This window comes from Parasteatoda tepidariorum, chromosome 3 (assembly GCF_043381705.1).
Source record: "Parasteatoda tepidariorum isolate YZ-2023 chromosome 3, CAS_Ptep_4.0, whole genome shotgun sequence".
Taxonomy (NCBI): Eukaryota; Metazoa; Arthropoda; class Arachnida; order Araneae; family Theridiidae; genus Parasteatoda; species Parasteatoda tepidariorum.
Window position 1 is genome coordinate 79,709,082 of NC_092206.1, and position 14,671 is coordinate 79,723,752.

Here is a 14,671-nt window from a genome sequence, read left to right on the forward strand (position 1 = left end):
TAATAAGTCAAAACATACCTTGCACAAAGTAGCCCCCAAATGGGGCTACTTTGTGCAGCGATAGGAATTTAGTTTAATAATCATATTTTTAGTAAAATATTGATATAAAATTGTTAAAAAAGTTAATTGTTGACATTTTTAAAGACAAAAACATCAAGATATGTAAAGATATTAGTTTGAAAATAATTTTCAGCGTTAAAAAACCATTTTCTTTGAAGAATTTTTTCTTAAAAAGAATGTTTATTACAAAACATTTGAGTTTAAACAAAAGGAAACCATATACTTTTTTTAACATTGAAATGGATGATATTTCAAAAATAATAATTATTACATATTCATTAACATTTATAATATTGATACATTTGAACATAACATGCTTGATTGAACATGTTAGAACTTGCTCTTCAGTTTCTGTCAAAATCACCTGATGTCCTATAAAATTTATTTTTATGTGTTAAATCGTTTAATTAATTCATTAGAAAACTCTTTGTGGAAGAAAAATAATAGTTTACCAGCACGTTTCATGTGTTTCTTGTGAATTTTATTAGAGATAGTATTTCTGTGGATTTTGTACTTCCGAGAAGCTTCTGCAATCGACATACCACCAGAACTGCTTGCAAACATTGTTGCAGCTTTTCTAAAGTGTAATCACGGTAGTTTCTCGTTCCAGGTATTTTTTTATAACGTCTGGCCATTTTTCTGTCGAAAAAAGAAATGAATGAAACTTTGCACAAAGTAGCCCCAAAGTGCATTTTTTTTCATCTTCCGTTTATTTGTTATTAATTTTCAAATTTTTTTAACGCTAACATGATATAATTGTTTATTAATATATAAATAAAAAATTTTGCACTTACGGCAATTGTTTTATCAACTTCTTTGCATTTTACAGCTAAAGTTTCCTCGCACACTTTTCGACATCCGACGTCCTCGGAAAGTTGTTGACATTGGATGAACGAAACACACTCTGAGATTGTTTTAAAATTCGAAAAAAATGTATGTAGTAATAGAAGAGACTTCTATCCTCAAATTCCACACATTTTTAACGTGAAATAAACATAATACTGAATAGTAGCACTTGAAAAATTCCAAATTCGAATTTGCACAAGTATTCGACTTTGTATATACTAAGTTTCAGTTTTTCTAGTGTTAAATATAATTTCTCTATCTGCTACCGAAGCTGCTAATAATATCTCGTTGCCAAATGTTTGGTCAATTCGATTGAAAAACTTTGAAAGTGTTCTGTCTGTAAGTGAGAAAATGTGCCTTTGAAGGAAAACAATTACCTTTAGAATTCGTTCCAGATTATTTCAGGAATGTGTCAACATACACACCCACGCATGAAAGATTACATAGTTTCTTTTTTTTAGGAAATGTCTTGGTCGTTTGAGTTTTAATTTTTACTTTTAGGAAAATGTTTTTTAAACATGCAAGCTACCAAATACTGTTCAAAATAAAAGTTATAAAAATAAAAAATTTAAAAAATTTAACATTGAAAAATTCATTTTCTTTGAAGTAATTTAAACGCTTGAAAAAAGATCATACCATTTTTTTCTTCTCACAGTTGAAAAACCTGAATACTTAGTCCTTTTAAGGCTTAGTTAGCTATACTTAAACGATAACAGCTTGAAATATTATCATCTATTAATGTATTAGAACAGAAAATAAAATCGTTGAAGGAAATTATAAAGTACTCTCTACTTCTTTAAGCGTTTGGAACAAATGAAAAGCAAAATTTTAAAACGCCAAACAAAATTCAATCAATAATAAATTGCCTTAATGGATATTTTGAGATTGAAGTATGAAAAATAACCCTACATTTTTATAATTTGCTTAATTGAGCTTAAAAATCTAACCGTTTCTATGATGTCTTTTATGCATTTAATGTATGCTCTTGATGAAAGTATAAAAATTGATGCCATCCTATTGATTGCCTTTAAAATCTTTGATCTAAAAATTTCATAGAAAGCATTCGTGTACAAAATAGTCATAAACTTAGCTGGCTTTTCATGTTTGATTTGTAAAAAAGAGCTATGTAAAATGTAATTATGTAAGGAAGAATTACTTTAAAAAAATTAGAAATGTGAATAACAATTTTCATTTTTAATACAGCTATGTTTATACTTGTAATTTTACACAGAAACTATGTCATTTCATAGGATATTATTTTGTAGTGGAATATGGAAGTAAATTGAGTAAAATATTTTAAATAAACTCCAATAAATTTTATTTAGTCTGAATGATACGAAATTACACTATGGAATAGTCTATATCACCCAAGATAATAAACTGAAATATATAATGCTTGTGCAATGACGAGTTTCCGGTTGACAAGGTGTTAAATTTGAGTTTTTTTCTTAAAATAACAAATGAAATTTAAAAGATAAATTTTAAAAAATATTAAGGCGACAGAAATTCTCGGCTGTTCTTTGGAAACTTAGAGTTTATTCACCACAAGCTTTAAAATTTTACGACTATTATTTTGTAATTACAGCACCGGCTGTTATTTTGAAATTGAATATGGAAGTAAACGAAAATATTTTAAATAAGACCCAATAAATTTTATTTCGTCTGAATGAAACGGAATTGCACTTAGGAATAGTCTATATCACCAACCCTCAGGCGGTTTAACAAATGGGCGAAATTGAGAGAATGTTTTTCCCCATTACACTATTTCTCTATCTAATAAAGCAGGTTAAAACACGACTTTCTACGTTACGATTTTTTATTTCTTAAAAATAATTCATATTGTTTAATTAAGACATAAAAAGTAATTATCTATAAATTTTTTGTTTTAAAAATTTAAATCTTTAAAGAAAGCTAATTTGAATTAAAAAAAATAATAATTTATAAAATGAATAAAACATAACAATTAGCTATCAACCTTTTTAGAAAAGAAAATAAGCTTTTAATCGCCTCAGTTGGTATTTAAACTACGAACCTCTCGTCGTGGAAAGTCTTAATCGTAAAAACCATGAATACACATCGGTTGTAAAGTTTTTGTTTGTCTAAAAGTAAATAAGTAAATCAACTGTAACTTTAATGAAGCATTTTTTTCACCTTAGGGGCAGATCTGGTAGCTAATTTGTACTCTATCCAAGGTTTTCAAACATGTTCTTCAATCTAAGATTAACAAGGAATTTTCAAAATGCGTATAAGCAAATGCGTGCAAGGTTTTCAAACATGTTCTTTAATTTAAGTTTAACAAGGAATTTTCAAAATACGTACTTACCAGGTGAGTTCCATCCTTTTTTAGGAGAATGAATACCATATAAATGTGATTAATTCAATTAAAACTATAAATTTCAAAACTATAAATTTGAAATCATTAATTAATTACTGTGTTCTAGCCTTCTTTTTCATCTTTGGTGTTGCAATAAATTTACTCACTCACGTTACAATGTATATGTATTATGCACCAGCAGTCATGGGGCCTCATATAAAAAAATATTTGCGTTTGAAAAAAATATTTAACACTGTTTCAAATTGTAAGTGCCTGCGTTTCGAGTTTCTTAAAACAAAATCTCTCAGTAGTGGCAAAAAATAAATGCATAATGTTCCTCAATCATCGCCATTATTCTCACTCAATAGTTTTAAAAATTTAACCTGCAAATCTTAAAAAGAACGAAATATTTTTTGAATATTACAGCGGATATATGTACTATGTTTCCGAAATACCTGCTGACCCCATATTTGGGTTTGCCGAAATCCATATTCTTTGTAAAGAAAGGCATGTTTATTTATAGAAAGTACTGGTTGCGTCTGGTTTCGAAACTTGAAATATCGTGAACATCCTTTTTTAGGTAATTAGTTGATTTGCATATCTACGGTTATGTCCTTGATTTATTGGCATACAGTATGAATTGTATACCATTAAATCATATTTTAATCATAATTTGTATATCAATTGGCATACAGTTGCAGCTACAGTATGGATTTAAATTTTGGGGAGAAAAGGTTAAGCACACGTCTCAACATTTTCTTTTACATAAAATATTGTTTGTTTTATGACTAGACTAGTTTAGGGCAAACTATGTGCCTGCGTGCTATGCGCATCAAAAATTTATAATTTTTTTTTTTTTAAATATGTTGAGTTTCTAAGTAAAGTTTAAAAATGTGAGTGTCTTATAAAGTGGGAATAAGGTATTATATACAGCGTTTCTAAATGGGATTTTGAAATATAAGTGCTTCATAAACAGGCAGTTTGAATAATGTGCTTAAAAATTTAATAATAATAAATAAGGTTTTAAAAATTTGGGTGTTTCAGAAACGGGGAGGATAATATGTGTTGCTTTCCTAAATGGGGTTTTAAAATTTTAGCTCTTTATAAACCACAAGTAGGGTTGTTTAGGAAGGTACTGGAGAGGAATTATGCTATTTTAAGCAAAATGACGATTCTTTACAATTTGAAAATGTGGCTTTTCACTATATTTCTTCATATCTTACTAATATTTTTCCAGTTAATCAAAAAGTAACATTACTTTGCTACTTGAAGCCAATATTCGGTACCATTTTTCAAAATCATAATTTCCCTTTTTTTCCCTTTTTAGGTACATTTAATTGTCATCCTACTATATGCAGCTGTTGGATTTATAACTGGATGTGAAGAATTTGGAGAAACTGAAACAGTTCTTCTCAATTGCATAATAGTGATTTTAACTTTGTTTATTAATATCTATTCGAATTAACGTAATACTAAAAGTCCTAGTTTAACAAAACATTTGATATAATAGATTTAAATATTTAAAATTAAAATAATAAATTTGATTATATACGTAAAATGCTGTTTTTGATTTGTATTAATTGTTTTATTGTTTCTTTTGAAATGCTTTTAACCCTTTTAATAACAATTCTAATTATTATCTACATCTCGGAACCTGCCACCTAAGACCGTACTAACCTATCCAATGGGTGATATTCAATTAATATCTTAATTATCACATTGAATATATATAGTTGGAGAAGGATGCTGTTCACAGCAGATTGTTCATGTCATACTTGTGCTTTTGTAGATGTTACTAAGAACAGTGTCTAACAAAAAGAAGGAAGTGACAGGGTTACATTTGGCTGTTACGTCGATATATTCTTGCTGTGATATAGTGCTGAAGTTGACAGTGTTACAACCAATGGCTTTGCCATAAAATGATGTATGCAGTTTTTCATTGTAATAACTGAGTTTGTTTAGATTTATGTCTTTGTGAATATTTTCGTTTGTCAAGTATCTCGGTACATTTAGTAATCGTGGTAATTTGTTTTGGGAGATATCGATTTTGTGTTTCTGAGATGTAATTGCAGTAACCCATGCGGGTGAGTTTTAAGTGATAAGGTCATGCATATGATATTATGTGGCATATTAAGCGCATGCATATGATATAAAACAGACGTTTGAACTAAAGATTTAGTCTTGACTGGTGGCAGATTAGTGGTTTCAGGGATTGATAAGCGTCTTGTGCTTTTTGAAACCCTTTAATTCCAACATCCTTTTAAATATTCGTATTTCCTTTCTTTTTTTTTTTAAATTCTAAGACAAGTGTTTTATTATTACAATTTATTTTAAAAAACAAGATAATTCTGTCTACTTATTATTAATGGATATTTATTACACAAAAACTTATGTTTGAATCTGAAGTCAAAACAGCGTATTTCGTTGGACTAAAATGGAAGATTACAGAAAAAAAAATCGTCTTGGCATAAGCAAAAATGTACTACCACTTTTTTTCATAAACGCCTGCTTACATGTATAAACCACCTTTTCTTATATGGGTAAATCTGTACCACAGCTCATCGCCTGGTTTCACTTGTGAAAGAACTGCAGGAGCTCCTCAAAAATCAAGAAGTTACAAGCCTACTTCAATCTCTTCTGAATGGGGCCTCGCCATCACAATGATGATCTTCACACCTCAACTCATGCCCATCTCCACTGATGTAGCCTTTCATCTTTTTAAATTTCATTTCCATTCCAACCACAAGGAATTACCTCATAGACTCTCATCACACGATGAAGGGGTAAAGGGCCGTTCCGGCCTCATTCACCCCGAACCACCTAACAGACTGGACTAGACTAATATATGGGCATTAGTGAGTATTATAGAATTGTGAAATCAAATTTTTTTTGCTATGTATCGGCCAAGCTATTCTAGCCTCGTGCTTTTACAAAATTTATTAAATTATTGAATATGAAAACTAGGTACTGATTTCCTTTATTCTTAAATATATAGACTTATGTCTCCATTGGTTTTTCAATATTGAATTCGAAACCTGAATTTGTATTAAACTTGAAACTTATACTTTTAGTATAAGGTTGCTTTTCGAAGGTTCTGTTGTCGTTTTAACTGTTCAATGACGATTATTGAAGAACTCAGAGTTGTATGCTCAGAGACATATAATCAGTATGATATTTAAAGGTCAGTATGATATTTAAGGGGTACTGAGGGAGATATTTTAAGCATTTGCTTCTCCCTCAAATAGAAATGGTTTTGTTTTTAATGGCTACCGAGGCCGGTACCCCCTGAAGACGTCGGCTTCGGTAGTCATATTTTTATTTTTATTTCATTCGTTTCTTGTTGCTTTTCGAAGGTTCTGTTGTCGTTTTAACTGTTCAATGACGGTTATTGAAGGATACAAAGTCGTATATTCAGAGTCGTATGCTCAGAAACATATAATCAGTAGTTTACGTTTTTACGTTCATGAACTTCATTCTCATGATCACAAATTTCATACGACGTCCTTCAACTGTCTAAAATAAGAAGTTTGGTTCGGCTTGATGGCATATTATTATTATTTTGTTGGAAAGAAAATAAATTAATAATTCTTATGTTGCCGTCATCATAAGAGTTTATCTTTTAAAAAGATTAACTATCTCCTACAAACAAATATTGTATTTACGGGTATTACATTTAAAAAACTAAAAAGGTTGAATTTAAACTTAAATTGATGAACTTTTTAAAAATACCGCATACATATAATTTATGATAAGATGACTTAAACCTTTGAAATTACGTTAAAATTTCTTAAAATATAACTTTCCAAATTCTAATTAAGAAAGTGTTTACACGAATCAGTTCGATTCATATAAGTGCATAAAAATTAAGCTGCAATCAATTGTATAATTTATTAGCCTATCATATATAATATTTTAAACAATATAATATTATATAAATCAATTTAGATTCAAAAAATATTTTATTTGTAAACTATATTTACAAAAATTCCTTTGTTTAATGTCCTCAATCAAATATCATAAATTAAAAATCATATTAGGGGATATAATTTGTAAAACGTATAAAATATTGAATCGTAGTGAAAATAACTTCTTTTAGAAATGTGTACTAATTTTTTAATTGAACAATTTTTAGTATTGTTGAAACAATCTGCTTACCTAGCAGAAACAATTTTGGGGATTGTTGTAATACACAAATAACTGAACAGAAAAGTTTTAAGCGTATAAAATGATATTAAATAAAATGAAATCTTTTTGAAGATATATCTTAAATTTCTTTTAGTGCTGCCATCTAGGTTATGAGCAGAAGAACGTAACTTTAACTAAGTTTGATATGCTCCATTTATTTTACATTTGGCATTTCATTTGTAAATGTTTTTTTTATCAACTTCTATTTTAAAAGCTAATTCTTACGCGTAGCCGTGATCGTATAGTGGTTAGTACATTGCGTTGTGGCCGCAATAACCCAGGTTCGAATCCTGGTCACGGCAGTGTGTATTTTTTATCTCCTTTCTTAGGTTCTGTATTGCTGACGAAATCGAAACTTTATTGAAACAAAAAATTTATGTTTGAAGTGAAACTTTTTATACGCATATTCTTCGCAACTACAAAAATTTCACAACAATAAACAGTCAAAATTTTGTAGTGCGTGAGGACTGTCCTGCACAAATTATTTTAATTTTGATGTAACAATTGGCCTATCGTCAAGAAAGTAAAAAAAAAAAAAAAGAAAGAAAGACTGCATATGAATCATGGGTGTTGGTGAGAGAAGCGAGCACAGGAATTAGATTCTGCTTGCTTTTCTTCAATTTTTTGAGGTTATTATATAATATATTTGGAGTCGATAGAGTTTGGTGTCAATAGATATAATTAATAACAGGTATAAATATGTCAATAGATATGAATATGACAAAAGATTTTATTATAATAAAATAACAAATATTTCTATTTTTAATTTTTCAATCTAACTTTCTTTTCCCGAAGTATTTCCATTTTCAATTTAGGATTAAAAAGCCAAGTGTGAAGCGAAATTTAAACAAAAGGAATTTATATTGGGATACAATTTTCTGAATAATCCTAAACTACAATAAGAAATGTGGGCTCCTATTTAAAACTTCGAAGTTGCCCCACCAACCCATGGATTTCAGACCGAGTTTTGTGAAATTAAAATTTTTTGAAAACTTTTTCTAGCATTTTATTTATTTATTTATTTTTTGATGCAATGCATATTTATTGCTTTATGGCTTCCATATTTTTACGAGACAATGTATACAGAGAAGAAAACACTATTGACTCTCGTTTCAGTTTTTAATGAATATTACACGAAGAATGAGTTAAGTCTATGGAATCATGAAGAATTAATATTCAATCAAGAAATTGATTGTGCAATTAGTTTTAAATATTTGTACACAATACTAAAAGCTATTAGAGAATTAGATAGCTGTTAGAATATTTTTTGCTGCATACAAACGGTTATTATACTCAAAATATATTTACCTGGTTCAAAATTTTGATACAAAAAGCATACTCTGAATTGAAGATTGGATAAGATTGGGAAGGGAAGATTGGATTTAATTCTTTCCAAATTTATTAAGTAGATATGTTATACCTGGCATTGCAAAGAAAAAAGTGCGTTGACAATAGAGTTAAAATGCGAAAGAAAAATATAAAATTCCAGTCCAAACGTTCTGCATGCTGGGAAGAAAAAAAGATGGAAAAAAAAAAACCTTTGTGATCACCCTTAATGAAAGATCAATTTACGACTTCATTCCCTAATAATTTTGAAAAAAATGCAGAAAATCTATTTCATAAGAGACGCCAACGTTTCGCTTCTTTTTTTTTTTTAAAGTATTATACCTCTTAAAAAATACACTATCATCCTCTCATGAATGTTTTGGAATATATATATTGGGAGCGATGACCCTCCTGGCCACAGATAATTGGTCGCTGATAGGGATGGTTGTTCTTAGAGGTTACCTAAATTGAATTCAAATTTTTTTTAATCAAAGATACATGTTTTTTCTCAAACGATTTTAATTTTAGTCAGCGTCATTTTCTTGGTGCGGAAATACCACTTCTATTGGCATCATTAAGAGACGCATCGATGATAAAAATTTAGCTTCTGTAAAAATGATCCCAACTAATTTAATAATATGCGAAAACTTATTTGCCAATTATGAATGATAAAGCTATTTTAAATAAATAAAAAAAAACTATGTATTTTGTTTAAATTTGCATTTAATTTTATATCATAAAATGTAGTTAGCTTTAAGAGGTGAGAAGAAGTGTGTTTATTTGAGATGCTTGTTTTCTCAATTTTAACTTTCTACTCTTAAGAAAAAATCATTGACAGCATCGCATTTAGTGCACTCTGATTGCAGCATGAGTTTATATCGTCAAAAAGAGCTCTTTAAATAAGGGCCTCTCCCAAATATTTTGAATAAATTTTGATCTACGTATTTGTTTTTTCCCCATTTTTTGTTCCTGATATTTTTTGTGTTTTCTTATTTGACCTTTTCCACATTTGGTGCAGATGTTCCTCCAGTTACTGGGAGAGGTTTTAATGGTCTCTCTTAAATGTTTTCTTCAACACAAAGTCTATAGAATAAATTCCGTGCCTCCCAAAAGTGGTCGCATAATAGGTAGTGTTGTCTTTCCTGGAGGTTAGGAATCAGTGGGTGCGTTTATGAGATTCAGAGATTTTTAAACGTTTATCTGACTTTTCCTATTGTCATTACAGTAGAATACGAGTTGAAACTGAAATTTCCCGCCTTTACTGTCTGCAACGTGAATCGACTGAAAACTGTGTATGATTATTGCAGAAACCTTGACATCATTAATCGTTGTGATGAATATAATGCAGATATAGCCTCTGGCCTTATGCCTTTTACTGCGAGACAAAACATTATTTCCCGCTCATATTTTCGAAATCAAACAGTTTTTAACTCTAAAAGAAACAAATAAATTAAGTAAGTGTTTCGAACATTTATAGGGCTCTATAAGTTTATATTTTCTCAAATAAATTAAGCTATGAATACGCAATTTTCCGTGATTATTAGCTTGAATTGTGCAAGCTGTTTAGCAGTTATAAAAGTTTTACCATGGATTGCAGACCGNAACGGAAAAAACTTCAAAAATTTTAAAAAGGAAATAAGTACTTTAAATAAATATAATTACTCATTATTTTGACTTGTGTTTTGAGCATTTATAGGGCTCTATAAGTTTATATTTTCTCAAATAAATTACGCTATGAATACGCGGGATTATCCGTGATTATTAGCTTGAATTGTGCAAGCTGTTTAGCATTTATAAAAGTTTTATTTAAATGCAGGCTTGTACTACTTCATTTGTGAAATTCTGTCAAACAGAAGTTTATAAAAACTAGTTCTTTTTCTAATTTTTTTAAGTTATTCTTCTAATAAAAGATTCCCAATAACCAAGTTATTGACTGTAAAATCACATAAAAATAATTGCAGTTTCATTTATCAGTGTTAAGAAAAGATTTATAACAAATTATGGAAATTATAATGGTAAGTTCGTGTTCCATTTACATGCCCTTTTAACATGTTTTTTCATTGTTTCAATAACGATTTTCAACATTCACTTCCAATTTAATTCAATTAGCTAATTTTTGAAGAGATAAAGTTATCAAAACTCTTTTCAAAGATAGTACAAATAAATACTTTATCAAAAAAACTTCTTTGTCTACAACCAGATACTACTTTCGCTGTATCATCAAATTAAATTTAATCAATCCTTCAAATTAATTTTAAGAATAAAAGTTACTCCGGCGAGAAACTTCATACAAACACGAGAACTTTAAAAATGAGTAAATTATTTTGAAAGCAACTGAATATTTCTAGATATTTGGAAGTCATGATGTATCTTTTAATTTAATGAGTACTGTGCAATAAAGATATCTAGAAGTAATTTTAAAGATGCGAGATTTACTTATTAATGAATGAATATTTCGACTAGCTAGGAAATAGACCAGAAACTGATCATCTTGATAATTATTGACTTTCTTTTAATTTCTTTCAAATAAAATGAAAAATGTGAAACAGTAAGATTAATTCGATATCACGAGAAGGAATTAAACTTCATTAAAACTTCCGAAGAAAGAGCATGTATTAATTTCTCTAAAACGCATTTACTTTTAAAAGCAACTTTCAAAGGAATTTCAATACATTGCATATTAGATACAATAGATGTAATAGCTGGATCGTGAATTGTATTTTCATAATTTATTAAAGATGATTCTTCAAAGAGTTCACACGGAAAGAGTGAACCTCATTTCTCAGATGCTGAAGATGTACAAAATATGACTCACAATAATTTTGTGGCAAAATATTTCCCCTCTTCCATCGAAGAATGATTTTATTTTAACATAAATAAGGATGTTTATTTTAGATTACTTGTAACTTAAATTGAAAAAAAAATTTATTCTAGAAAAATCGTATAACAAAAGCATATCCTATTTTTGCGAATGATTACTGCATTAATATAAAAAATGAATGATGGAAGTAAGAACATGAAGGAAATCATTCCAAGGAAAACAAGTAGAAAATGTGCAAATCACATAAAGATATATTTCAAACATGGGCGCTCTCAACTGAATAAGCAAAAGTCTATTTTTAAGTTAACTTCTAGCCCTCGTGATCAGGACTCAAAAGATTCATCAATTCGAGCGATATCGAAAATCAGAAAGGCAGACACAGCAGTTGGAAAATTAACTTGGTTGTTATTACTGCTTATAGGAATCGGTGGGTGCATTCATGAGACTGAGAAATTTTTGAAAGTTTATCTGACTCTCCCTATTGTCATTACAGTAGAGGATGAATACGAGTCGAAACTGAAATTTCCTGCTGTTACTGTCTGCAACTTGAATCGGCAGAAAATTGTGTATGATTATTGCAGAAACCTTGACATCATTAATCGTTGTCAAATCTTTAATGCAGATATGATCTCCGGATTTATGCCTTATACTGAGCGACGAAACATTATTTCCTGCTCCTATTTTCGAGATCAAACTGTTTTCAACTTAAAAAGAAGCGAATCAGCTTCTTTTGTTCGTTACATGAAAATGGACGATGAAAACCGAAGATTTACTGGACATCAAAAAGCAGATCTAATCAAACATTGTGTTTTCANTTCCTGCTCCTATTTTCGAGATCAAACTGTTTTCAACTCAAAAAGAAGCGAATCAACTTCTTTTGCTCGTTACATGAAAATGGACGATGAAAACCGAAGATTTACTGGACATCAAAAAGCAGATCTAATCAAACATTGTGTTTTCAACATGCAGTTATGCTCTCTTGACGATTTTATTCATTTCCAAAGCTTGCAATATGGAAATTGTTTTACTTTTAACAAAAGTGATTTAGAGTCGACATCAATAGGGTACAAAAGTGGTTTGGAATTACATTTGAATGCAGAGACAGAACAATATTCAGCTACTACACCTAGCACGGCAATCGGTGTAAGAGTATCAATTCAAGATATTTCAGAAGCGCCGAATCCAGAAAAAGATGGTGTGAATATCAGTCCTGGTTTCGAAACTTCAATTGCTTTGAAACAATTTAAAATCGAACGTCTACCATCGCCATTTAAAGATCACTGTCTCGATTACAAGATGCATAATTACTATAGTAACGAAGCTGAATGTTTCAAAATGTGTCTCCAATTCCAAAGTTTGAATACTTGTGGTTGCGTTGATCCTTCTGTCATTTTTATTTCAAATTCAAAGCATTGCGATTTTGAAAACAAAACAAACGTATGTTGCTTAGATAATGTACAAAATCTAATCTCTGGGAATGTTTCCATTTGTTATTGCCCTTTATCTTGTTATTCGACCTCTTACCATAGAGAGATATCAATGGCTGCTTTGCCAATCAAATCACGTTTTTTTGTTAATGGAACTTGTTTATTAACAAATTTCAGAGACAATTATGCCATTTTGAGAGTATTTTACAAAACTTTGTCTCACCGTACGTACAAATAATTAGCCATGTTTAGTAACTCTGAAATATTTAGCTGTTTAGGTAGTGCTATGTCACTTTGGCTGGGTATTTCAATATTTTCTTTTATTGAAGTTGCGGATATTTTAATTGCATTTTGTCGTTGTGCGTATCATACCGTTTATAAAATATTGCATAATCTTTAAAATTTGAACCTACAAACTAACAAATTCCAGCTGTTCATTGATAGGATGTCCAAAAGCACACTTTTGATCATAAAAAAATTTATAACAAGAAAACAAATGAATTTAAAAAAAAAAAATTTGCCGTAAATTCATGTGAGAAAGAATAATTTTTTTTTCAAGAGTTTCCGGTTTAAATTTCAAGAAACTTCGACAGATGGCTCTATATATATTTGCAACAGAAAACGGTTTGAGAAAAATTATCGAAAATCAAGTAATATGATTTTTTGATACATTTACTAATAGTATGAGATTTTTAATTGTTTTTTTTTTATTATATATTGAATGTCTTCTGCGAAATTTGGGAAAAAGTTTTGAACTAAAAACAAAAACTCTATGAAGTTGTTACGCGAAATTCTTGTTTTGTAATACGAATTTATTGCTAGAGTTATTCCTTTCATCTTTACCGTGATCGTCGGACTATCGAAGCAGGGGTGTTATCCCCTCTGTAGAGGATCAAAATTGTGATCGCATGTCCTCGGATCATCCTCAGGGATGTTTCCCAGACCGTAGCCAAATGCCCATTGTGCAGCTCTTTTGCGAAGAAAATGAACCACAACAACAGTCATCTTTACCAGTTTCTTGTTAGAAAATATTCTTGTTACAATCAATAAGCAGCTATACTCCATTGCAAGTTAAGAAACGTCTTTACGTGTAATATTAAACTTGCGATATTTGTAGAGCATTGTCTATTTTTAAAAGTTCTTAAAAAAACGTTCTTTCTGCTAGCTATTTCTTAATCTGCTTATTTTTAAGGTTTTATCTAGATTTATCTCGATATATATGTTAAAGAATTTTTAAAAAACTTATCTATTTAAGTGCACTTTTTATACCTTTTTACTTTACAACATTCATTATTTATTACCCCTTGCTTAGAAAATTTTTAACGTTTCTTCGCCTGCAGTACTTGTAAACTGTTCTCTAGGTTTAATAGTTCTTAAGCAAGTAGTTGCTCATGTGGTGCAATGTCAGTTCTCTTATTTTTCTCCTTCATGTCTTAAGTTTCAGATATTTTAGCCTCTCACAACATTTGAAGCAAGATATTTCAAATAAATAGTGTTTCAAGTGAAATATAAGAGTAAAAAAATGAATACATTTATTATTAAATTTATGCGAGCCTGAAAATCTTTGATACTAAATTGATCCATAGCATTTCCAAGTTTGATGCTTTTTAAATTCAAATAAACATTCATCACAATAAGAAAAAAGCTTCGAACGAAATTTTAAGATACTCCCTGAGAGGCAAAAATACAAGT

General features: G+C 29.5%; 1 non-coding gene across 1 annotated transcript; it reads left to right on the plus strand.

Moving 5' to 3' along the window:
* Window positions 1-7,635: 7,635 nt before the first annotated feature.
* TRNAH-GUG (transfer RNA histidin (anticodon GUG)) lies at window positions 7,636-7,707 on the plus strand. Its single transcript has one exon. It is a non-coding gene; the product is annotated as a tRNA-His (tRNA).
* The last annotated feature ends 6,964 nt before the right edge of the window (window positions 7,708-14,671 follow it).